This window comes from Sturnira hondurensis, unplaced genomic scaffold (assembly GCF_014824575.4).
Source record: "Sturnira hondurensis isolate 20B ecotype Veracruz unplaced genomic scaffold, ASM1482457v3 Scaffold0009686, whole genome shotgun sequence".
Lineage (NCBI taxonomy): Eukaryota > Metazoa > Chordata > Mammalia > Chiroptera > Phyllostomidae > Sturnira > Sturnira hondurensis.
In genome coordinates, this window is record NW_028082317.1 from 673,680 (window position 1) to 700,856 (window position 27,177).

The following is a 27,177-nucleotide window of genomic DNA, read 5'->3' on the forward strand; positions in this document are numbered from 1 at the left end:
TATAATACAATGTCAAAGTAGTAGAACATCAAAGATGAATGTGAGGGGTTTGTAAGTGGCACATGAAGGGGACCAAACCTAAAAGAAGTTATTGAGGAAGGATTGTAGGAGAGAAAGAAGCTTTGGTTCCAGAACTGACACTTCGAGAAGCATCTGCCAAGCAAATGTTAAGGGCGTTCCCTAAAAATTAGCAACAAATACAAAGGCACACAAAATTAAGCATGCACGATATGTAATAGGGAACGTGGGTAGAAGAATGAAATTGGAGCCTATGGTGAGACAACAGAGATTGATGCGCTCGGAGAAGTCACCAGAGTTTTTTGTATGTCCTGCAGAAGAGTTTCAACTATGTCTGGGAAGTAACAGGCAGTCCTGATGGTCTTGAAACAAAAGAGTGGCACAATCAGATTGTTGTTTCAGAAAGAACATTCTGGTATCCCCGTGAAAGACTATCTGGAAAGAGGAGAGGCAACTAAGGTTGTTAGGTGACCTAGTGAGAGATTAGCAGTGGTGAAGAAGAAAACAAGATACAGAGAGGCATCGAGGAGACAGAATGCACAGGATGAGGGGACAGACTGGATACAGGCAGAAGAGAGAGAGGGGCATTGATGATGCTTTTCAAGTTTTGCCTGGGGGGAAACGTGGATGGTGGGCTCATCAACCACAGAGTGTTCCCAATAGGTAAAATAAGTTTTTTGACACAGAAATTCTTATATTTTATAGTAGTCCTGTTAACTTTAAACTTCTTGTTAAAATTCAACTTTAGTTCAAAGAAACTATTGGCTATCGGAACCTGAAACTCAGAAAATATTATAAAATAAGATCTGGAAATCATCGACATGCAAAAATGAGTGAATGAACTCACACAAAAAAGAGATGCTAAAATTTTAGGGGTGAAGAAAGATTTGAGTGTTCAGGAGCAGGAAAATTAAAAGAAATCAGTCATCTAAACAAAAGGATAATGTGTTTTTAAGATTGATTGATATTGATAGAAAAGAAACCATAGAAACCAGAAGACAGACGGTGTGGGGAGAACACAGGCTGCGCCTGTGCTCTGGGAGTGGGGGCTGTGAGGGCTTTTCTTTTCTCAGTCTTGGCTGTGAAGGATGGAAATAAAACAGGCTAGTCTCGGGTGGGGAGTAGGAGAGACTTCCGAATATTTATATGCTGAGATAGAAATACATAAGGACTGGCTAAAAAAACCTAAGAGAAGGGGGTTGTTGGGGTGAAAAAGAGAAAGTTGCTGGGAAAGGAAGATGGGTTTGAATTAGGACTCCAGTGGAGGGTGTGTTTCCCACTGAGAAGGGTGATGAAATAAGGGTCCAAAGGCAGTGGCATCTCAGTGGGGTAGAGGAACCACTGCTCCATGGCTTCAGTTTCTCTAGGAGAGAAAAATACTGAATTTAGATGAGGAGGCACAGCTGGCTCTAGGAATGTCTTAGGAATCTAAGGTATTTGCTGTGGATAATAGAAATGATTGTCATGTAGGGGGACACGGGAAGTTCAGCTCAAGCCATAGAAGGCCCAGGTGGAGCTGCAGAGCAGCTCACAGGGTGGTTTTACTTTCTCCAAAGGTCCTCTGCTGCCTGAGGTAGGGTGGCTGAGCTGCGTTCAGGGCAGTGGGAAAAGGGGAAAGGTCAAAAATATCAGGAAGAGATTGGGTTATGATGGTCAGAGAACGATTTTGACAAAAAATTACAAAATTTTAGTGACTAAAAAGTCTTCATGATAAAAAATTGTAACCACTCTCAATTCTTCTTATTCTCACGACAGTTTTTCCTTCAGGTGAATCCCAGGTAGAAGAAGGAATGTGAAACCGATGTTGGTAGCTGTGGACAGAGCTCTTAATTATGGGGTGGTCCAGAAACAATTCAGTCAGAGTAGAGAATTTTAGAAGGTGATTACCCAGTAGCAGGAATGATGCTTTAAAATCACTTATGTTTTCCTCTACAGCCAGAACATTTGTTGGCACGAAAATGATAAAAAATATAGAACCCAGTGTTTACACAAATTTTGACTTTCTCTCATTATTCAATAGTGTCTGGGATAATTTCAGTAGAAATGTAGGTTTTTGAAATTTTTTTAATTGGTGTTCAAGTACAGTTAGCTCCATTTCCCCACCCCTCAAACCCAGCCATTCCCACTTCCCACCCTTGATCCTACCCCACTTTGGTTTTGTCCATATGTCCTTTATAAATATTCCTGAAAATATAGTTTTTAGTTATCAGAAAACTGTCTTAAAGTGAGAAGGCTAGTATAAAAATTAAAAGTTTCTATTTTAGAAATTAAATAGAACCACTTGTCTTTGACATCCTTTAATAATAAAACTGCATACAAGGACAGAAAAATACTTGAAAATATGCTATTAAAATATAACAACTAAGAATTTGAAGACTCAGAATTGAGTCTTTTTTGCCCCTTTCTGATAACATTTTAAACCCATATTTTATTATTTGTAAAATGGAATGAAAAGAGAACAAAAATAAAATTTAAAAATTCTCAATTTTTAGTTCATAATAATTTTATGAGAATGAAATAAAACCTTGTGCATGGTATGCTTTTTCCACTCAGCTTGCAATAGGCATGTAGAATATGAGTATTTCTTGGAAAAGAAATATTTTGCATATGTGGGGAGCTTTTAGTAAAAGTGCTCTGTCATTAATGCAGCTCTTAATCCCATAAATAACGGAGCCAAATTAAGGGACATTTTGAGAAATTATAATAAATACTTTTGACAATGGAGAATATTTTAATCTATAAAATATGCTTTTCTGTTCTTCTTAGCCAGAGAAAAGTAATAAATAGATACAAGAAATAGATCCTGCCCTGGCCGGTGTCGCTCAGTGGATTGAGTGCTGGCCTGTGAACCAAATGGTTGAAAGTTCAATTCCTTATCAGGGCACATGCCTGGATTTCGGGACAGATCCTCAGTAGGAGGTGCCTGGGAGGAAACCACATGTTGATGGTCCTTTCCCTTTATTTCTCCATTCCTTCCCCTGTCTCTAAAAATAAATTAATAAAATCTTTTAAAAACAATTTAAAAAGAGTATTTTAAAAAAGGATCTTAGGTCTCACTTCTTGCCTATCTTTTTCCGATACAAACCACTCAAAAGTTGATGATCACATATGCAATATTATGGCATTTCCAGGTGTTTTCAACACTTGGAAATAGGTGAGAATGATTGTGATTGTGAGTTATACACTTCCCTGCTGTCTTCTCACTAATCTGAATGCAGTGGTCCACCCTAAATAAATCTTTGCAAATGTTTTCATGTGAGAGTTCCAACTTTGTTTTCTATTCATTAATGATTCCACAATTACGAGTATTGAAATCTTAGTACTCATTGTCCAATATCTTTAAAATTACCTCTTTATGACTCCAAATCATATACTTACAGCTCAATCTGTTTTTTTAATCACCTCATTTTAACCCATAACTTGGAACAGCACTATGTTGGGCAGCACAGAGATATCTCAATGTCTGGAGTCAGAAACAGCAGAGACGACCTCATTTGCTGGTTTGAGAACCACTGGAGCTTTGTTTCTAAGACTAGCAGATCAAGGGAGTGCTCTAGATGTTGTCTGTCTCGGAGTGCAAGACTGTAACGTGTGGGCTGTATAACACTAAAAATAGGTGGATTACTACTGTTTGACTAATTCTTCTCAAATGGAAAGGCGGTGGAAACTAATATCATGTGTCAAATCACTGACTGGATGTTTTAGAAGCACTTCAGTTAATCTCCACATCGATCATGAAAGAAGAGCTATTATTGTGCCCATTTGAGTCATAAGGAAGTAAAAACTTCTTTGATGTAACTAGTCCAGTAATTGTTCAACCAACACATATTCTGTCCTAACTCCTCGGTAGTTCTTAAACTCAGATATGTTTCTTGCAGGGGAGATGGAAGGGAAAGAGAGATTGAACAGCCTTGCTAGGCATCTTCCTGGAGTTAAATATTTGCTTGAAAATGTGGGAGGAGAAAATTAAATAGTGAAATTATTATTTAACATGGGTATACAGTGGAACCTTGGTTCTCTAATCTAATTTGTTCCTAAACTGGTCAAAATGTGATTTGTTCAAAAACCATACAATTTTTTTCTCCTTAAAAATATAATACCATCATGAAAGGGTTTTGGGTCAAGAACCAAAGTTTTGTTTGACAATTGAGACATTTTTTTTCTGTGAACAACTTTGTTGAGAAACGAACGGGTCGACACGGGACACATTCGAGAACCAAGGTTTTACTATTTTAATTGGAATGCAAAATCTCGTGAAATTTGAAGATTTAAGGTATCTCACTATTTATTTACTCTTTTCTGACCCAACATTGTACTTGTGTTACTGGTGTGAATTGGCATAGCTCACAGCCCAGAGGAAGCCTCTGAGATCCACTGCAGAGTCCACACTTCCTCTCAGGGTGTGTTCTGTGTCAGGGCTGGTGGACTCCTCTGAGATGGAGGCCTCATCATGGCTGACACATCTTTGACATAGGAATGGAATTCAGTGACAGCTCGTCCAGTCTTGCTCCAATGACTTGGTTACCTCATCTATTGGTTCTAGAAAAAATTTTGTATTGTTTCCTTGGGGTTTCACATACCCTTTATTTACAAAACTTGATGGTGTTTTTTTGAGCAAGTTTATAAATCTCATTTTTACAGATCAGCATGAAAAAAGCATAGATACCCCAAATATGCAAAGATCTTTGTTTCCATTTACAAGAAACAAAATAGCAGACCAAATAAATATGTGTTAAAATTGGGCAGAGCAAAACTCTGCTTGGGTTTTGGACAAGAAAAGCCCAAGTCATTGCAAGTTAAATTTATTTAAAATAACTCAGTAACAACAAGGGTTGACAATGTCCTATTTCTAATCAACTATTTCATTATTTCAATTTGTTGACTATCCTGGCAAGTTAGTTGGTTATCAAGTTAGTTGACTATCAAGTTAGTTAACTCTCATGGTTGGTTAAAAAGCCTGCTCAATCTTTTTCATAAAATAAAAGACACATTTTTTATTTTCACCAACAGCCTTATTGATCTGGATATTTTGAGTATGTCGGCTACCTCCCTCTATTGGCTTTGTGGGTAGAGGGCAGAGGTGCTGCTGAACATCTTCTAACACAGAAGACAGCCCCACAGCAAAGAATTATTTGGCCAAAATGTCAACAGTACCAAGAAACTTTGCAAAACTACTTTTGACACATTTGATCAGTCATGGCACCTTCTCCTGACACTGCACACATCTTTTTTGTGTTTCAGTTATGTTTTTTACCTTTTATGAAAAAAGCATAATATGATGAAAATGTTGCTTATTTACTTCCATCTTCAATATTAAAATGACTATATAAAAATTCACCAATTTTTATACGTTTTAAATGTACACTATGACAGCTGTCATGACACAATCTAACAAAATTGATTTGAATGAAGTTAAAGACAACTATGCAAATTTTTTTAAAAAATTTAAAAAAGACAACTATGCACTAGAGCTATATGGAAAAAAACTAAATGAACTTTTTAGCCAACCTAATGGCATTCCAATTATATATCTCTGAAGTAGTTCAAATTTATAGTGAAAATCATGTGTGTAGTGTATATATATGAATGTGTGTGAGTGTGTATGTATGAATGTGTGTGTGTTCTGATCTTTATGCTTTGTGGGGGTGGTGGAAATAGATATTCAACCCCTGGACTAAGTTTATAGGCCATCTGAGAACATATGGATAAAGTTAAGTCATACACTAAATCATAAGAGAATTTTCCTATGTTAACAAGAGTCCACAATGGAAAACTCTTTTAGAATGTGCCACTTTGGGGGACAAATGCCGCTCCCTAGCCTATGGTGCCACTCTGATAAGAAGACTGAATTCATGACAGCATGAACTGCATATCAAATACAAACAATGGGCATTTGCAAAAACTCCACCTCGGAATTTCAAGGCCCTGTGTCCCCTTCTGGTGCCTGTGCCTCTGATACAGAGGCAAGTCACACAATGGTGCTGGGCACATTACCACTGCCAACCTGCAACTAGCATGTGAATAAGTCAGTCCTGGAGCTATAATCAATGACATAGTGATTTTAGTCAACACTGCTATACTATAAACTTCAGAGTTGCTAAGTAACGAGATTATAATTATTCTTACCACAAAAAAGAAATGATAATTGTGTGACAGGAATGCTACAATGGTAATCATATTGCAACATATAAATGTGTCAAACCAGCATGTTGTGTGTATACCTTAAACTTGAATGATTTTATATGTCAACTATAAATAAATAGATGAATAAATAAATAAATAACCAACCAACTAAAGGGACAAAGAAAGAACAGCTGCCCTGCCCACATTTCCCGGCACCACCACTCACCAGGCACAGAAGGACTGCTGTGTACCTGCATGAGTGTCCAAGATACCCTGGGGATGAAGACTCATGAGCAAAGAACAAATAATACTGTGTACTTAAAAGCACATGTATGGCCCATTTACCAAGTCAGAAGCTCATAGACTACAAACAGGATATTTTGCTCAGTGTTTAAGCTTCAGCATAAATACAAAAGAACAATGTCTTCTCTATTGTGAGCAAAGCTGCCTTCTACTTGGGGACGTTTAATATGTAAACAGAAACCAGGTAAGGCAAAAATTAAACAGTTGGCATCAACAAAGAGAGTACTGTTTACAGTTTACAAATGAAGATGGTAAACGGCTGCTTCTTGCCCAACCACCCCCACCTTGTTCCTAAAAAGGAAATCCTGCTCTTTATTGTTTTTAATCTGGAAAGTATTAAGAAAATTTAAATTTCCCCAAACAGAATATGAATAAGATTGCTATTAACATAGTTTCAGATACATAAATCTCCACCAAAGAAAATATTAATATGTTAGCTGCAAACTGTTTTGTTTGGAAAGAAGAAATATTGCCAGTGGTCTTTAGGAAAAGAACAGAATCATTTAATAAATTCAGGAAAAGAACAGAGCCCTTTTAATAAATTACGCATTCAGAGAGCCTTTGGGTCTTTTGACATTCCCAGAATAGTTTGTCCATATTTTTCTAATCAGTCAGAATATTTCTTCAAAACATCTGGTGGAACAAATGAAACTCCTACCATCTTTTAAATAGTGAATGCTTAGAGTTAACTAACTTGTTTCGTGAAAATGTTTGATTCAGAGAACTAGGCACAGAGACACAAGAACTGAGTGTCTGTCCTGCATGAAGGGCCTGAGACAAGTGTTTGGGGGCCCAAACCCCAGTCTGTATCTGGTCCTCATGCTTGCCTTGGGCTTGGGTCCCTTCTGCCACAGAAAGAAGCACCTCTTCTTTTCACAGAGAACTGTTTAAATGAGTGAATTAGTGAAATGGGGAGAAGTTTTTGCTCAAAATGTGTGGCCTGGTCTGGCTTTCATGAACCTGTTTTTAACAAGTCAAGGCCCGGGGCCTGCATGTGTGAGGGGTGGTAGAGCAGGAGATTTCTGTAGTCCGCCCAAAGTCATTGCCAAGCTTGCTCCTTTTCTATACATAGGTAGGGGAAGTATGTATGTATATATATATAGATAATATGCTTCAGCCAAGCTTTAAAGTTGCTAAAATCTGCCTCAGGGGAAATCGTTATGACTAAGCATTGTGTAAGGTCTCATGTAAGGTCAAGCCTTTAACACATAACCCCATGTCTTACATACAGACTCAGGGAACCACCTGCATGGAAACTCCTGTAATATGCAAATATTACAGGACATGCCACTGAGACACATGGCCATTTGTTGATTTACTACTGATAAATGCATTGTTTCCTGGGTTCTTCTGGGGCCCACCTGTGAACTTGCATCAAATGATTTTGCACTGCTGTCTCTGTGAAAAATACCATGCTGACTGTAACCCACAAATATATCAAGCAACTTCCTCCAATTTGGAGGGCCTAAAAGGGAATTTTAATATCTTCTCGCCTTCTCTATTTTTCTTACCTTTCAGTTTCACTGTTGAGATATTCATAATACCAAACTTATTTCTCCTCTAGTACCATGTGGAAATTTGCCTAAGAGGGTTGATTCTTCATTTGAAGTGAATTTAAGAGGTGCACCTTTTTCTTCATATTCCCTACCTCCAGCACCTGAAGATAAGCTTATTCTTATAAGCTCATTCTCCATTTCTAACCTTTCTAACCTTGCAAGTCACCCTGATACTGTAGAAGCCTCTGTCTCCAGGGATCCAGTCCTGCTTACATCTAACCTATTTCCCTCATTGTAGTCAAGGTTCTGTTTTTAGAATGTAAACTTGGTGAATTCACTTCACAAATCAAAACCTTGCTCCTAAAATTCAAACTCTCCAGCATGGATGGCCAGGGTCCATTTCATCACATCTCCAGACTCTGCATGAATATTCCGCCAGCTTCTGGTGTTGACGAAGCCACTCTTTTTCACTCTGCCTGAGCTATTGCCACATAGAACTTCCTTCCATCCCTCAAACAGACCCATTCTCACCCACCTCTGTGCCCTCACTCATTATTCCCTCCACTGGCAATATAATCCACATCCAAGCCCCACTGAACGTTCTGAGTAAGACCCATTGTTCTTCACAGCCACTTTCCCTGTGGAGCCTTAGGCTGAATGTCCTTCCTACAAGCTTTCCCAAACTCTGCATTGCCTCCACTATGGCACTTTATCAGACTGTATTACATTTGCCTGGACATGAATACCCTCCAAAAAGGTAATACTGGCCTGTAAATTGCACCCGTTTGGGGAATACCACACAGTTGTTAATAGGGATTGAAGATAATGAGTGAATGTATCAGATCTCTGTCAGATTAATCTTCCCAAATTGTATTGCCATCAAGTCAACTCTGTAATCTACTTTCAAACATTTCATTTAAATAATAAACTCTTGTACGTTTTCCAAGACACTCCATAACACAGCCCCACCCCATCAAAATATTCTGATTTAGTGGTACTTTCCAAGTTGCATCCTCCTCACCACTGTAGCTGGCCACCATGTGACTTAACACCAACCTACTCTTTGCTCTTTGCCACCTCCCCAGGATTCTTTTCCTGGTCATCTGGACCCAGACACCAAGGCCAAACCAAATGTACATCCAAAACAAAACCTTCTCTGTTTTAGTCATGCTCTCTAAGATGGTTAATTTTATGTGACAACTTGGCTGGGCAACAGGGGGCCCAGATACGTAACAAACATGCTTCTGAATATGTCTGTGAGGAGGTTTTTGGATGAAATTAGCATCTGAATAGGTAAAATGAGTAAAGCAGATGTCCTCCATAATTTGGTGGGCCTCATCCAGCCAGTCGAAAAACTAAATAAAAGAAAAAAGCTGATCTTCCCACATGTAAGAGGGAACTCCTCCTGTTTGACTGCTCTGAGCTAAGACATCATCTTTTCCTGACTTCAGACTCAGCCTGACACATCAGCTCTTCCTGGATATCGAGCCTGCTGGCTCTTGAACTGTATGTAACCTATACCATTGGTTCTACTGAGTGTCCAGCTTGCTGACTGCAGCCCTTGGGACTTCTTAGCCTCCATGACTGTGCAATAAATAATAACATAATAAATCTCTTATATGCACATATATAAAAATACATAATTTTCTACTTGTTCTTTTTCTCTAGGGAATTGTAATACACTTTCTCCACTTTACCTATTCACATGTTTAAGTATTTAATACTATATATTTAACATATAAAATTAAATATCACTATTTGATTCTTTGTAGATGGAGATCATGTCTTAAAGTTACTTGTTGATTCTTGTAAAATAAGTCAGTATTGGATGTATGGTAGGTTTCACATACACGGGGAAGTCTCCATGCCTGTCTCAAAGTTTCGATATACACCTGGTCAGTTCTGCTTAAATCTGGTAGGTTCCCACTATGAGTGGGAGCAGCCCTATGCAAGCGGTTGGTAAGTCTTGAATGAAAGCTCTGCTCTTTTCCTTTGGTCAAAGGTTGGCTAAAGTAAGTGAAAAAAATCAATGCCATAAAAGTCAATCATTCTTTTTCCAGTATAAAATAAAAAGAAACAAAATCCCATAAATACTATGGTGAGAATTTATTTGGAAAATCGTCCCGTGAAGAAACTTTAGAATAAGAAATAGACATGCACATAGACGACTGAAGGTGATGGATCTGCCTTAAATCCTTTGAGGAAAAACAGGAGGGAAATATGGCAAAAGAAAGGAAAGTGAGGATATAATAAAATAGTTTTACATAGAAATATGAATATTTCACCAAATTAGTTTGGTGGCCTCTCCTAGTAAAATAAGTAGACGAACAATAAACTTAACCTGTACCAAAGAAAAGTTGCATGCCCACAAACCTGCAAGAAGACGTGTCCCATGTGCGAAATGTCAAGGCCCTGGTGTCCTTACAGCAGCCCAATCCTGCCCAAGTGTCTCCCACACCTTTGTAGGAAACATTAGCACCTCCACTTTAACAAATTGGGAGTTTTATAAAAAACTTAAAATAAGCAAAATAAAAAATATTATACCTATAATTTTTAGAAATTTTTAAAAATAAAATTCAGAAAAACCTCCATAACCATAGTGCCTTAATAAAATGTAGATTGTAGTTAGTAAAGTGATCTTGCCCACAACCAAGTATGTGACTAGATGATATCAGAAATGGGATATTAGAACTGGTTATTTCAGGATACATTAATAAATTAAATTAAATACCCTAATTTTTCTTTTTGCTAAACATCAATTCTTATTTAAATGCAGATTAAAAGTGTTTATATTAGTACAGACATAAATACTCCTCTATTCATAAATAACCCTAACAAAATCAAGAAAAAAAAGGAATGGGAAATGTGGGTTTTATTCCAAAATCTACTCCTCTACTGCATCTTTTTTTTTTTGCTTCTAGTTTTGAACAATTTCTAGAAAACTTTGTCTTTGCACTGTCACTATGATTTTAAGTATGCTACACATTTTCAACAACATTAGGTATTATATAAAAATGTAATTCACTTATAATATTACAACATAGAATTTTCTAAAACAGAGCCAAGATAATCCAAAAGAAAAATGATTTGAAGTAAGTCGCTAGCATTCAGAGTGAGCTCTTTATTTGTTCTCAGGTTTGTTCTAAACTTTTTAAAATTATTATATATTTCTACCTGCATGCTAAAGTCAAGCTACTTATTAACAACAACAAAACACTATCCATGAAATAATAAATGGAGCTTAAATAGTAAGCTCCAAATAGTTAATACTCCAAGTCGGTGGTCCCTGACCCCGTTGTATTGGGTTTTAGGTCAAAATCCTACTACACAAAAGAGCATTTGCAAGAAAGGCTCAAGCAAATTGCCTAAATATCATTATAGCCTTACATTTAAAAATTAACTAAAAGTCAAAAATTGTGTATACATTATTATTAATGGTCAGAATGATGTGCTTTAGCTCCAATGTGATATTCTCATTTTGAGATGTTAATATGAGAAATCTAAGTAAGTTACAGGAGAATATAAAAAAGCAATCAGTTACACAGAATGGTACTGAATTGATAAAATACATTTAAGATTAGTTTTTACCAAAGATATAACATGGAATCTTTAAGACCAGTGACTATTCTGGGCTTACCATGTTTATTAACCCACAGGATTTAACATTCTATTTTTATTTTTCCCTCATACACTGAAGGAATGAAACAATATTCTGACCTAGCAGAAATTGGGTCAACTTTTAGTATTACTACTAATTCTTTACAGAAGTAACTTTATAGTGTTCTAAGCCAATTCCACTTTTATTGATGTTAATAAAAATGTAAGGAGAAATATGATGAAGCTCAGACACATCTTCATTGTCAAATTTATCTTCAGTTTTCAAATGTACAAAACTGGATATTTCCTTAGAAATAAATTAAATAAATTTAGCTCTGTGGATTTTATAGACAATTAATCAAATCCCTGTAGTAGCTTTTATTTTAATCTCAATTTGCTGCTTCTAAATACCTTCGGTATTTAAGGTATTGCATGCTTTACAGAGTTAACTCTGAATCTCAACTTTCATGAAAATAAAATCTTCTAAAATTAGGAAAATAGAATAAAAATAGATATTTACTTTTAATTTGATAGGGAATCTAATACTTAAAGTTGGAGAAGAAAAAATTAAATTACATAAATGAACTAGTGAAGTAAAAAACCACAGTCATCATCATTTAAAAAAACCAGAGTGCTCAAGCCCTATTTCCTTTTCCCTTTCTGGGTAAAAAAGATGATTTTCTTACAAAAGTCTCATTTAAAGATAAGATGGGCTGGCCTCCTATCTTCTTTTTTCTTTTTAAGCTCCTCTCAAAGAACAAGGCATCTACCACAAGCAGTACCGAAGGCAGAAACTCTGTATGTGGCAACAGGGGAGAAAGAAGGAATCCAGAGCAGGTAGAGCGCAGCAAGGAAAACACCTAGTATTAAATTGCATCATGTGCCGTGCTTCGTCTTCACTGCTTTGGCTGAGAACCTTCATCAGCTGACTTGCTAACACCAGCAAGTCTAAATACCCTCACTTCTCACTAATCTCCATTTTCGGATAGGAAATTTCTTCCTCCTGAGACTGAAAACCTCCACTACGTGGAATCAATCACACATTTTAGCCAAAAAAAAAAAAAAAACCAAACACAAAGACTATTTTAAAACATCAGACAATGTAGGACACTTAAAATGTTGGTTATATTACATTTAAACAACTGTACATCTATATAATGATGTCAACCAGGAAATTGCTGTAGGGTTTAATGATACATCACTAATTTATTTTGCATTCCAACAACCACTATATATTATGATGTGATCCTAGTAAATAATATTATTATAGTTAACACAAAAATTTAAAGGCAACATTTTATCAACCATGATTTAATTTGCCCAGTGTAGAAGAGTAAAAACACAGTGTTTATACTCATAAGAATGTTTCATACTTTCCTTATTTTCAGCCTGAACATTCATTTTTTTATTAGATGAACATTCTTATCACAGCAAATAAGACAGCTTCACTTATTAATCAATCTAGGCACTCCATCTCTAAATGTTTAATACCAATCATAGGGCCATAGGTCTGAATAAAGCAGGGTTTCCATGCTCTCATTACTCACTTACTAATGGGTAAGAATTTAAATAAAAATTGAGAGCATTAAAATTGCTCGAATAGAGGTAACCGTGCTATTGCAGATTTATGCTGTCTGATAAAAGAAGGTTTATAAAGAGTGACTTGAACAAATTGTATGTTGATGAGATAGTGTTCCATGTCTTTGTTCTCATAAATTGATAATTTAAGATAATAAGGTTTTAGTCCAGTAAACAAAAATACTGACTTTATACATGTGCCAAGAATTGTGATTACTGGGATTCAAAGACAAATGAGACACAGTATTTGTCCAGAGATAGTGAGGGAGACTGAAAATGATACAATATATACATAAATGCATTACATTACATATTATATAGAATGCTAATATATAATGTCAGTGATTACTTCATTATTAAATTCAAAAAGGTAAACCAATATTTAAAAAGGTGAATGTTTTCGGTTTTTTTAAAATACCAAAATGCTGTGCATGTTTCAATCAACAATTGCCTTGACCCAAAACTCTAAATATGCATTTCAATTAGTGATATAGTAAATGTTAACAATTTGGTAAATGCACTTACTCTCATCAGCATATGTCTAAGAGACTTTGTAATCTTGGGGATCTTCAAACATAAAAATTCATTATCTAAGGGAAGGGAACTTAGAAGTAATGCAAATACTTAGAGGAAATGTGCTTATAAGAATAATTATTTTGCATTATGCAAAACAAAGAAAAATAGTCAAATGATAGAGTTACAATGTGAAACAATATGAAGGCTTTGAAAAACCAATCTCTAATCAAAGAAGAGGCAAAACAAGACACTGTCCATGAAATGCAGAGCCACTGGCTTCTCTGGCATTCTTCAGAAGTTCGATATTGGGTATAGCACACACTCAAAACATAATATATTTTGGCCAATTAATCCACAAAATAGATTATTGAATGTGTGCATAATTAACCCAACTTCTAGTATTTAAGAAAATTCAAAGTTAATTAAACAAAATTAATTTGCTTGAGACAAGGAGGAGAATGTGTTTGTAGTACCCAAATCAGTAAATCATGACTTGTTACTTTTGAGTTAATTTGAACTTTCACCTCTGCAGGGAGCTTTTTGTGGCAATACCAAAAGAAAAAGCATTTCTCTCAATTAAATCAATGCTTGAGGAACACTCTTTACAAAGGAGCAAGTGGACATACACATCAACTTTCTGGTTCCATGTAATTTTGTAGCTCAGTCTTCATGGTTCCCTCTGGATCCCTCTCTCTCCAGCACACTTCTTGGAGAGGGAGGGAGCGGGGAGCAGAGACTTATGTGGAGATAGAGTTTCCCTGTCAGTCCATCCCCAGATCCCACGTCCTACACTGACTCCCAGTGACCTCTCCTTTCTGGCTTACTCTTATTTGAGTTCACTCCTTCAGATTTCAGAACCATTCATCAGGCACCGATAATGGGCATTGTCAAGAGCCTGTTCTTTGGAAAGTTGTGTGCACTGAGGGCTTGCAGCCCAAGGCTCTCACTGAACATCCAGGGCAGTCCTCCATTACAGAACACAACAAATAATTTCTTCTGTAGAAGTGGCCTACTGTGCAATAGAGGCTCAAATAGCTGAGTTTTATTCTATTCTTAAGGGACTCACTATGATATACTCAATGTGATATCAGAAACTTGTTACTTTAATTCCTCACTTCTAAGTGTCCTCTGCTATTTTTAGTGTGTATGGTTTTTTATTATTAATTATTTTGCAAAGGTTATCAGCAAGCAGCAATGTTATGGTGAGGGTTTACGGGAACAACATGCACATTTTTTTTACCAAGCAAATGCATTTGATGTAAGAGACAATTGAGAAATACAATCAGTCATCATTGCAGGATGTTCTGTTTACTATGAAATCTTTAAACAGGTGAGATATTGCAGCATGCCTAGAACAAACTGTTCTGTACCTTTATATCATGTACACATGCACACACATTATATTATATGTGACCCAATAGGTCATCAACATCACTATGTATAAAGCTACCTAGTGCCTTCTATTGATATTAACATTTTAAGTACTTTATTTCAGAAAAAAATATGAGATTAATCAATCTAAAAGCTAAATCTCTAAATTAGCTACCTCTAACAGTAATCCCAAAATAAGCATTTACTTGTTTAGAATTTGTCAAAATATCTAGCTGTAATCAAAGTCAGTAGTGCTCATTTCCTAGGTGGACATAAGAGGCTTGTAATCACAAACATCTTTGTGATGGTATATTCTATATACATATATGGCTCGTGCATCTTAAAGTAACCTAAAGTCACTATTTCCTCTGTAATTATAATGAAGAAAAAAAGAGTCTCTCATTTCTTTAAATAAAAAATATATCATTTGCAGAAGACACCTTGTTTAGCATACTTCTGGGACCATGTGGACCAGAAAAACTGAGAATATGCTTTCAACGAGAGAGCTAACATCTCACTGAAAAAGGAGCAGTCCCTGGGCCACTAGACAAACAGCAACCTAAGTCTCAGGGTTTATAGGAATTTTGGCTTATCCTATCAACCAAGGGGCTATGGTCTGCATGGGAAAGGAGAACATGTTGTTGGCCCTAGAAATTATTGTACATAAATATGAACAATCAAAAAGTTACTACCTCAATAGTAACATATACTACTATTATATGTTATGGGAGGGATACCATAACATACCTCACATACTGACAAGCAACAAGGAAGCTTTCTTGGATAGATTCTGGGTAGACAAATGTCTCTCCCCAAAGAAATCATAACCCACAGCCAGTCCTCTCCTAGCTCTAGGGGTTTAAATGTAAAACATAGACTGTACATGTCCATAGCACATTTTTCACTAACAAATTAACATAGAACTAGTCCCTGGCTGGTTAAATTCCTAGAGCATTTGTCCAGAGCCAAAGGACAACATTCCAACTCTGGCCACACAGGATTCCTCTAGATATCAAGTCACTCTCTGAACGACAGACATTGGTAGAAAGAATTCTGTTTTTCAGCAGACATAATAAATAGCAACAGTGGAAGCTTGAGAACTTTGGATAATATTGGTTATAAATCAGCTATAGATGGTATGACAAGCATGGTTAAGACAAAGAAAATAACTGGATATATGACATAAGGCAAGAATCAACATTTAAGAAAAAGCAGATTAGAAAAAGAATAAAGAAGAACTCTTAGAAATTAAAAGTCATTGAAATTAAATTTTAATATATGAATTAAATATCGCATTATTCACTGCTAAAAAATGGACCTGTAAACTACAAGAAATCACTGAAGAAACTACCCAGAATGGAGCACAGAATGACAGAGATGAAAAATATAAATGAGAAGTTAGGGGAGGAACATTAGAGTGAAAGAGAAGAGTATGCATTTTAAAAATGTTTCAGAGAAGAGGAGAGGAAAAACAAGGGACAGGGAACATTCGCAGAGATAACCACCAATAATTTTTCAAATTTGGTAAGATAAATGCATCTGATGATTTGTAAATCAAAGTCTCCAACTAAATAAAATTCTAATCTAAAGTCACTATGGTAAAGATAGAAATCTATACATATGGGAACACACACCCATCTAACAATGTTATTTATTCATTCATTTTATTGCACACCTTCTCATCAGCACACCTTCTCATCTGGCACCAACAATGGTGCCAGGCTCTGCATGCATTAAGTTGATTCAGTCACCACCTCAGGTCTTAGGATACTGACTTTTGGAAGAAAGAAAGCAATATAGTCAAAACATATAATCCATGAATAATTCCACAGTAGAGATATGCACAATTACACTGGCATTTAAAAGATGAAGGGCATTACCTGTGACTACAAAGGACAGAGAAGGGAGTTAAGGAAACCTTCAAATGCCAGAGATACTCAAGATGAATTTTTTAGGATAAAAAATGTTTTGTAAGTGGAAAGGAGAATCCATGCAAAAGAGTGTGAAGGCATTTATTCATTCATTCACTCATTCACTCAATGAAAATGTTTACCCACAAACATGAGAGGTGCTGCTCCTGCAGGGGTGGGGGGCTGAGGACTTGGTGGGAATCAGTAGGAAATCAATTTGGATAGAAAAGACAGAGATGGATAAATAATTTTAGGAAGACTAGAATGGCTCAGAGCAAGGCTTTTAATGTTTCCCCATCATGAAAATTTTGAATTTGAATATTAAGGAATTCCAATATACAAAACAGGTAAAACAAACCTGCACAGATAGAAGAGGTGTGTATGTAAGTGTGTGCATGAGTGTGCATTTCATGGTTGGTTCTTAATGAGTCAAAAATTCCTGCTCTCATTTTATTTGTGAATCTCTTTATTAGGTCATATTCATTTACAGATTATTTGATACTTTAGCAGCATCATTAAAAGAAGTATTTCCATTGTCTTTTTAAAAATTTAGACTAGATTTATTTTGCCAACAAATTACTTTTACTATATATATTTTTGATAGAAATGAGAGTGATTTTATTTTTTATTATATTTTTTCCATTTTTCTCCCCCTTATGCCTCTTTCCCCCCTACAATTATTACACTGTTGTCCATGTCCATGAGTCCATTTTCCTTTTTACTTGATCCCTTCACCCCCTTAACTTCCTCCAGAGCTGTCAGCCTGCTCTCTATCTATGAGTCTGTCTGTATTTTTCTTGTTAGTTCAGTTTGTTCATTAGATCCTCCATATGAGTGAAATCTTATGGTATTTGTCTTTCTCTTACTGGCTTTTTTCACTTAGCATAATGTTCTCTAGGTCCATCTATGAAGTTGCAAAGGGTAAAAATTTCTTCTTATTTGTGGCCTAGTAGTATTTCATTGCATAAATGACCCATAGTCATTTTATCCATTCATCTACTGATGGACACGTGGGCTGCTTCCACATCTTGGTGATTGTAAATAACTGCAATGAACATAGGGGTGCTTATATTCTTTCAAATTAGTGTTTTAGGTTTCTTGGATAAATTCCCAGAAGTGGAATTGCTAGGTCATAAGGTACTTCTATTTTCAATTTTTTGAGGTATCTCCACAGAGCTTTGCACAATGGCTGCACCAATCTACATCCCCGCCAGCAGTGCAAAAATATTTTACTCAAATATATTATTAGAGAGAATATTTGGCATTAACTTATTGCATTTTCTATGTGGACAATCAGATTATTTCTAAAGACTGATAATTTTCTCTTACCCTTCTGACAATATTATTGCTTTCAAAAAAGTTTTATTTGAATTTATTGGGGTGATATGGGTTCTTAAAATTATGTAGGTTTCAGATGTATAGTTTCATAATACATCATCTGTATATTGTATTGTGTGTTCACTATCTGAAGTCAAGTCTCCTTCTGTCACCATTTACCCACCTTTACCCTCTCCTACCTCCCCCATCCCACTTTCCTTCTGATAATCACCATACCGTGGTCTGCATCCATGAGGTTTTGTTTTTCTTGTTTAATCCTTTCATTTTTTTCACTTAGCTCCTCAACCTTCCTCTTCTCTGACAGCTGTCAGTCTGTTCTCTGTATCTATGAATCTGTTTCTATTTTATTTGCTTGTTTAACTTATTCATTAGAGTCCATATACAAGTGAGATCACATGGTATTTGTCTTTCTCTGACTGGCTTATTTCACTTAACATAACACTTTCTAGATTCATCTATGCTGTCACAAAAGGTAAGATTTCCTTCTTTTTTACAACCAAGTAGTATTCCATTATGTAAATGCTTTTTATATTCTTTTCTTATCACAAAGATTACAACTTTAGGATCAAGGCTAAAAAGAGCCTGGATCTATTTCACAACTAAATATAATGTCTGCTTAGGATTTAATATAAATTTTTTTTTTGTGAAAGTCTCCAAAATCTTCTGATTTAAATAATAAGACTTGCAAGTTGACTGTCCTATCTTTTGGCACCTATTGAAATGGTCGATTGATTTTTCTGCTTTTACTTATTGATGTGATCTATACTAATATTTAAATTTCTTAATATTGATCATTGAGTACCTTTTAATGGACTGCTAGATTGTTTGCTAATGTTTTATTTATGCCTCTGTATCTACAAGTCAGACAATTGTCTATTCTTTATTTTATTAGTATTCTGTTTGATGTGTTGATAGCACAGACATGCTGAATTTTGAATTTAAAATAATTTTTGACAGTCAGAGAAGTTTTAAGTTTTAAAAGAGGAACACATAGACAACCAATATATTATTTTTGAACAATATGAAAATAGTAACATTGTGACCCATTTACTTCCTATCTTTATTGTTTACAAATGAATTTCATGGGTAAAATTTTACATCTCCATTTATACATTCTTTTCTTTCCTTATCAGATTAAACACATATGATTAATTTTGTCTCTCTCTTTTTTAGCCTATATTTAAAGAAAATTAAATTATGTATATAAGTATCTAAAAAGTACATGTTATTGTGTATATTTAAAATTATATAAATATTACTTATACTATATGCATTATTTAGCAAATTGTTTAACTCAACTTTAGCTTAATGATATCTATTCTTAAAAGATATAGTTTCAGTTCATTTATTTAGATTAAAAAATACCATCCCTGTCACTTATTTTCTTTACACTTATTTGCATGTTTAAAGAATATGTCAGTGAAAACCAGTACATATTTATTTGTGCACATGTGTGGCTTTTTCTAAGCTCGAGTTTCTCAACCTCGTGATTGCTGATAGTTGGGGTCAGAGAATACTTTGCCATGGGGCCATCCTGTGGAATGTGTGGTGTTTGCCAGCACCCCGTCTCTGCTCATGGGGTGTCCATAACACCCCCATCCCCAGGCTGTGACTACCAAAAATGTATCCAGATGCTGTGAAGAGCCTCCTGTGAGTAACAGCAACTGACAATATGTTATGCCTGTGTCTACCTTTAAGTAATATTACCAAATTGTTCTTCAAATTGGTTGTACTAATTTAAACTCTCATCAGAAGTGTGTAAGAGTGCTTAGCTCTTCCCATTATCTGTTTTTTGTTATTGTTGCAAACATCACTGTGAAATGGTGTCTGATTATTTTTTTATTAATATTTCCTGGAATACTTGTGAGAATATGCATCTTTTCATATGTCTATTGGCATTCTGGGTTTTTTCCTCTATAAATGCTGCCTTTGAAAAAGAAACAAAGGATTTTCTTCATGCTTTAATTTTTGCAATTGTTTAAACTATTCTCTGTTCTTTGAAGGTTTCAAAGTATATGCTTAGGAATTTCCTGGGCATGGCTCATTTTTTGGATGAAGACAGTTTTGTTTCCCTTTAAAAATTCATCTATTGATTTCTCATTTCTTTTAGAATCAACAGTCTTATTAATTTAGTTTCCTTACATATGGGGTTATACTCTTTGTCCACATTGCCAAGGATAAATATTTAGTTATCTAGTGACTTTTGTTTGTTTGTCTACTCTTCTATATTTTTATAATTAAAAAAATTAAATTTATTTTTAAAGAGAGGGGAAGGAAGGGAGGAAGAGAGGGAGAGAGACACCGATGTAAGGGAGTAACATTGATCAGTTGCTTCTTTTATGCACCCTGACCAGGGACCAAACTGTAACTCAGGCATGTGTCCTGACTGGGAATTGAACCAGCAACCTTTTGCTTTCTGGGAAGTCACACAATCACCTGAGCCATACCAATCAGGGCTTAAGTTTGTAATTTTACTGCATTGTGAAGAAAATACACCCTGTATGTTAATATGAATTCCTGAATCTGGGGATTTATAAAACTTTACTCTATGGACTGAGATATACAGCTCAGTTTTTAAGTAAGAATATCGTAAGTGTCTAAAATAATGGTATTGATATGAAAAACTATATTTGCCAATATATCTTTGTTTATTACTATACTTTAGGCAATTTATGTTCAAATGTAAGTACAGCTTTGGTCCATTCTTCTTTGTGAATTTTTATTTTACGGTACCGCTATATGTGTGCGTGGTCCCTCACATAAATTCTAAATCTACAGTTTCTCCACATTCACTCCTCTTACCTAACATTCACTCCTTTTACCTCTATTCTTCCTTTCAATTATTTATGTTTAGTTGTTTATATGCATCACAAGGCATTCTTATATGTTAATATGAATTCAACATGACTTAACAAATGCAACATTTATCATATTTCTATATAAGTTATACATCTCTGATCAGATATAGGAAACATGAAACTATATATATTAATAATCATATTATGACACATAATGGTATTTTGTAGGTATTAATATGTTTTATGTAATATTTACATAGAAAATGATATGTAGTATACCTGATATATTGATAAAATTATACATGTTATTGATAACTATATTAATGTATTTATTGATGAAACATATGGTGAAATGTCTGGCACCTGTATAGGTATTTCTACCCTTCCTCCTCAGGTCCTTCCTCACCTCCAGGCTGGTCCCATGCTCTCCTAATTCTTCCCTGAAGGCCTCACTTTTCTTGCTTTTCAAGCTTTCCCCATCACTCTACCCTCAGGGAGAGAAGAAAGCCTGGAAGGCAAGCTCAGAGATGCCTCTTTAGAAGAGGTGCTGCTGAAAATTGAACTGAGCAGGTATTGGCTGGAGGATTGCAGCAGGGACTTCAAAACTGAAAGATTTGGGAAGACAAAAAGTTCCAGTGCTCCCACGGAGACAGTTCGATCAGAGTCCTTCCTGAGCAGTTCTGGGCAGCTTCTGGAAACGTGTCTGGCAGAAACAGCATGGTGGCAAGATGGCAAGATGGTGCAGCACCGAGAGCCTGTGAGCTCCAGCTCTGGGTGGGGCTGACGTCTCGGCTTTGGACATCCCGGAGCTTGGGTTTCTCTGTATTTTGTGTATTTCTTTATCGCTAGACATGGCAGAAAAGGCCTGCTTTGTAAGGTTGTTGTGAGAACCAAGTTTTGGGGTGAATTTCTGTAACGTGTTGAACACTTTCCTGCCATGACAATATTATGTCTGCCCTTTAGGTTTGTTTTCACACAGCAGAATATTTGTCCTGCCTGACTATTTCACCTTTCTCAAAAGATAATCTGCAAATTTTAAAAATCTGGTAAAAAAATAAACACATTTCAAGGTCAGAAGGTCTTATTTGACAATCAATTCAAAAAGCTAAATTTTTTATTTGGGCTTTATTTGAGCTTCCTAAGGAACCTCTGGAAGATGAGCACTGCAGAAGTATAGCTTGTGGTTTACCCGAGAAAGCAGTTTCATTAGGGCACTCTGGAATCCCACAATGGCGAGTCTCAGTGCCCAAGTTGTACCCTCAACCACTTAATATCAACATCTCTGGGAAGTGACAGGCATCACTAGGTTTAACCCTCCCAAAGGGAAGCTGGAAATCACACTAATTTAGAAAGATCACTCTTGTTCTTGTGTGGAGGAAGACATAAGGGAGAAGAGATGCTACAGTGTGAATATAATTCATTATTTACTACCTTCTCACTTAGGAAAATCATTGGCATTTGGCACAACACAGTCATTTTCTCTAAGTGTTCTTTTGTTGGGTTACATCCCCATCTGGGGTATTCTCTTTATTGGGTGAATGCTTACTCCTCCGATCACCAGGTCATTGTGATGTATTTCCTGGCTGTCCAAGACATATTTCCTGGCTGAGGTCCAGGTGGTTTTCCTTTGTCATATCAAACTCTAAAATCTATTTATGGGTCTTTTTTATCCTAGGACTCTGGAAATTCAACCACAGGTTATTTTACATCTCGGTATTTACAGCTCCCAGCACAGTGCCTATAACCTAAAAAGAACTACAATCTGAAATAAGTTATTTCTGTAGCATGCTATATTCTTATATTATTTAGCACTAGCACTCTTTGGGCAACCTCAGAGCAGTGACTATCTCTTATTTTTGCATTCCCAGAAAAGACCATTTTGCCTGTAGATACAGTGAATAATACCTTCTTTTACACTGGTGACAGAAACATTAGTGAAGATGTTCAAGGACTTGGTTTGGTTTCCTGCAGCCTCTTTGGTGGCTGATCTTCTAGACTCTTCCCTTCTCTGCTCAGTATGCTATCAGAAGCCCTCAGTCTACTTCATTTTGCAAGAGCTCTGTGAGCACACAATGCTTAAGTTGAGGCCAAAAAAGTAAGAAGGGGGGCAGGAAGATAAGGCCTCTGAGCAGGTGGCTTGAGTGGTGAGCATCAGACCAAGGTGGCTGCAGTGGCAGCCCAGTGGCAGTGACAGGGAATGGACCAGAAACCCATGAACAAAGCCAAGAGATTGAAATCTGTTCTGCTCTCCAGAGGAAAACACTGGAGATTTTAAGGGGGTTGAGCAGTGATACAAACTGACTTATATACTTTAGAAAGAGTGCCTTGCCTACTACAGGTATGGATTTTAGTGGGGGCCAGTCAGTGTTAGAAATCCCAAAAGAAAGGCTTGAATAATTAGAGGTAAGTGATAATGGTAGCCAAGCCTGGATTGTAGCAGGGACATGGGGAGAGATAACCAGGTCTCTTGTATGTGTAGAAACATAGCTGACGAAACTTGCCAATGGTCTAGTGAGAGGGAAGGAGAGTTAAGAATAACATTTCAGGTTTTGATGTGAGTTGAGATGCATTTACTGAGGCAGGGAAAACTTGGTGAGTCAAACATGCCATTTCAGAATCAAGGACACCTCATTCATCATTCTCCAAATGTCCTTAAACTCTGGGATGCCTGTAGTTGATGCTCAGCCAAATATGCAAAATAATGACATTTACCTAATTCTGGACAACACAATGGCTGGAGAACACAGGTACCAATAAACACAAACTCTTCTGATGCAGAGATAAGTAAAGGCCTTTTGTGGGCTTGGAATGAGTTATCTTAGTCCAAATGAAATAGTAAAAAAAAAAAGACATGTCAGATTCAGAACAACGAAATTCAGAAATCACTTCTTGGCTGATATAAATTAACATGAAAAAGTTGAGCTAAATACCTAAGGAAGTGACAAACATTAAAATAGATGCGAGTTGCTGAACAAAACCTACTAGGCCTCAGGTACAGCAGAGAGTGAGAAACCAGTCGAGTGCGGGCATGTTGCTGAAGAGAGCCCGCCGACCCACACCAGTACCATTCCGCAGACTGCACTTGTGTGACAAGGGTAGTGTCCTACCTCCGCAATACAGAGGTTTACGGCAACGGAAAAGTAAGTGAAGAAATTTTGGGACCGTCACTCTAGCAACTCTTCTTCCAGGTGATTCCGATAAGAGTGCAGCTGACTTGAGTGATGAGAATTTCTTTTGAAGTTCAAGCATCATTGACCCTTCTGACCACAGCGGGTAAGAGTGGCTCTTTGAAGCATTTTATTAGTAATGATCACTCAGCAGTTTGTACTTGCCAAGAGAAAGGTATTTGTGGAGTAGAGGGTGGAAGCACAATTAGTGATGTTTCAATGACTTGGAAATGTGTGGGTTGGGTTATGCAGTGTTTCTGGACTTCTGTTTAGATTCCTGTGACTGGAAGGAGGCATGCAATGGAGGAGACAACTCCACTAGCTTACAGCATCTTAGACATGATTTACACAGCTATGAACTCTCAGGACATTTCACACATCTTATCTGAGGTGTCCAGCTGTGCAGCTTGATGGAGCCAAGCGTCCCATCTGAATGAATTTTTAATAATATATAAACACAGAGATTACTGGGTATATTTTAATGTATAGTTTTGATTCTATGGCCCTCATACTGGTGGCAGAAGACAGCTGAAGCCCTTTCAGCCTCCTAGATTTTGTAAGGAAGTTTCATATAGCTGAAAGGTCACTAACAAAGGAGATGTCAGTGTCAGCACAGGACAAACTACCCCAAACACTCAGGAGCAGTGCAGAGAGTGCCAGGTTAGGGTAACCAATAACTCAGACATGAAAAGTCATGACACTGTTTTTTTTTAATATCTTAAGCAAAGTGATATTTGGGGGGATAAGAATACAGCATTCTCAAGGACCTTAGTTAAACTGGTACTTTCATATATTCTGCAGTCAACACATATCTACTCAGAACCTATTTTGTACCAAGAACTCTTCTTACCCCTTTCAATTCATCAATGACTCAACTATCCATGTCCTTATGGAACTTTCAGTCCCAGGGTGTGGATAAAGAAGATACGGAAGGCATAAAAAACTAAATTATAGAGCATTTAAGGTGCTAAGTTCTATACTAAAAGCAAGCAGAACATGCTATGAGGGCTTGGGATGACAGGGTTCAGGATTCAGGTGGCAGTTCTATCAGGGGCTCACTGAGAGGAGGAGATGGTAGCAAAGTCTTGAAGATGTAAGAAAGTTAGCTGAAGTGGAATCTGGAGGAAGAACCTCATAGGAAGAGGCAAAGTTAGAGCAAACCTAGGATGCCATGTGCCTGTGGTGGTCAAGGCACATATGGAGGCCCTGGAGGCCAGGTGGGGAGCCACCTGGAGACTGGAAGGAAGGTTTGCACTGGAGGGACCAGCTCATACAGAACCCAGGATGCTTCTGGTGGGTCAGAGCCCTCAGAGAAATAATGAAAGACTGCAGCATCAGCAGAAATATGCTTCGAAGAATTGCTCTGTTGACTGTTGCACTGAGGATTGGTTTCTTACGGGGGATGAGGGTGGCCTGTGTAGATAAATGCTGTCATCCTAGAAAGGTGCAGGAGCTCATCACCCTGGGGTGGTGGTGTAGAGAAGGTGCGAAGAAGAACCAGCTTCACGGTCAACTATGGCTGTGAAAAGAAAGACGTCAACAACACTCCAGGGAATTTTGTCTGGGCCACTGTGACCTGCAGTTCCCAGCCCAGGGTGGGGTAGGTTTGGATAGGGTGGGTGGGGTGGGTTTATCAAGAGTTCGAATTGTGACAAGTTCAGTCAGAGATTTCTATTAGATCTCCAAGTGCTTATGGGGCCATATATATATCCTCATATCAGAATTTGATTTATGTATTAGCTCCAGCACTCAAAAGTGTCACAAAACTAATTCTTCCTGAGACAAGAAAGGTCATAAGTTGATGGTGGAAAACAGGAGAATTTTTTGCTTTCTGAGATTGTGAGGAAGCTCCATAGAGCTGAGAGTTCAATAATAAAAGAGATGCTGGTGTCAGAGCAGACAAAGCTGACATATGAAATGTAACAGTTTATATGTCAATGCCCAGACCTCGGTTCTGAAATCACAGTATACAAATAAGGCTAGCCAGGGAAGATCTGCCACAGATTCACGTAAAATGTAAAATATCTGCATGTTTGTTAATGACAAGGTTAATGGGAAGTCCCATGAACAAGCCAAAAATGAAGGAGGCCAAAGTGCTCAGCCTGAATTCTGAGAATTCTGATTCTGCAAGAAAGAGTGAGAATTCAGAAGGCAGAGGGTGACGGAATGAACATTTGTGGGAAGACGACTGATATATTTGAGGAAGTTAAAGTGACAAGGTTCATGGCCCAGGTGAGGGTGGGTCTGCTCAGAGTGACCAGAGGTCAAGTTTCTCTTTCCTCTCCAGTCTCCATGTCCAGGTATTGTCATTCTGCAATGAGACCTGACAACCCTCAGCAATGCCCTACTCACACGCCCTCCCTGCCTCAAATGCACATTAGCTGCAACAGACCCCAGACCCCTTCCACTGAGATGATTCTAGAGTCAGAGGCTGTGAGCAATAGTAACCATGGGACCACTCTGTCTTCACTGGATTACCTGTTCCTGTAACTCTTCACTCTTCCTGCATCTGAATTCCCCAGTATTCTGTAGTCAACCAGCAGCCTCCCAGCCTGGTACCCAGTATCAGGACACAAGGGTGTGGCTGTCCTTTTGTGGCTCCTTTTAAAAATTTCCATAAAATCTTTCACCTGTTATTTAGAAATCAGAGTTTTTGAGGCAAAATCGCAATGTGTCTCAGAAAGCTCTGGACAAAGAGTGGCTCCGCCCCTCCTGGCGTGTGATTGGGTGATTCACTCACCCTAGCCTTGTGTTAGGCTGGGCCATGGGGAAAGTGAGATGCTGTCTGTCAAGCTCTTAGCTCAGCTCCCTTCATTAACCAAGTGCTGAACAAACATCAGTTATGATTCTAACTATAATGCCTCTATGTGTTCAGATTCAGCTGCGGATTTACAAGAACAAACAAAATTAGCTTCAAAGTGCTCTTTCTTATCACTGTGTAAAATTTAATTTTAGAGTTGTG

The 27,177-nt window shown here is 37.1% G+C and overlaps 1 protein-coding gene across 1 annotated transcript in view; it reads right to left on the minus strand.

The window, feature by feature from the left end:
- LOC118994671 (unconventional myosin-XVI-like) overlaps positions 1 to 27,177 on the minus strand; it is a 298,709-nt gene that overhangs the window by 254,549 nt on the left and 16,983 nt on the right. The gene's annotated exons all lie outside the window — the stretch shown is intronic.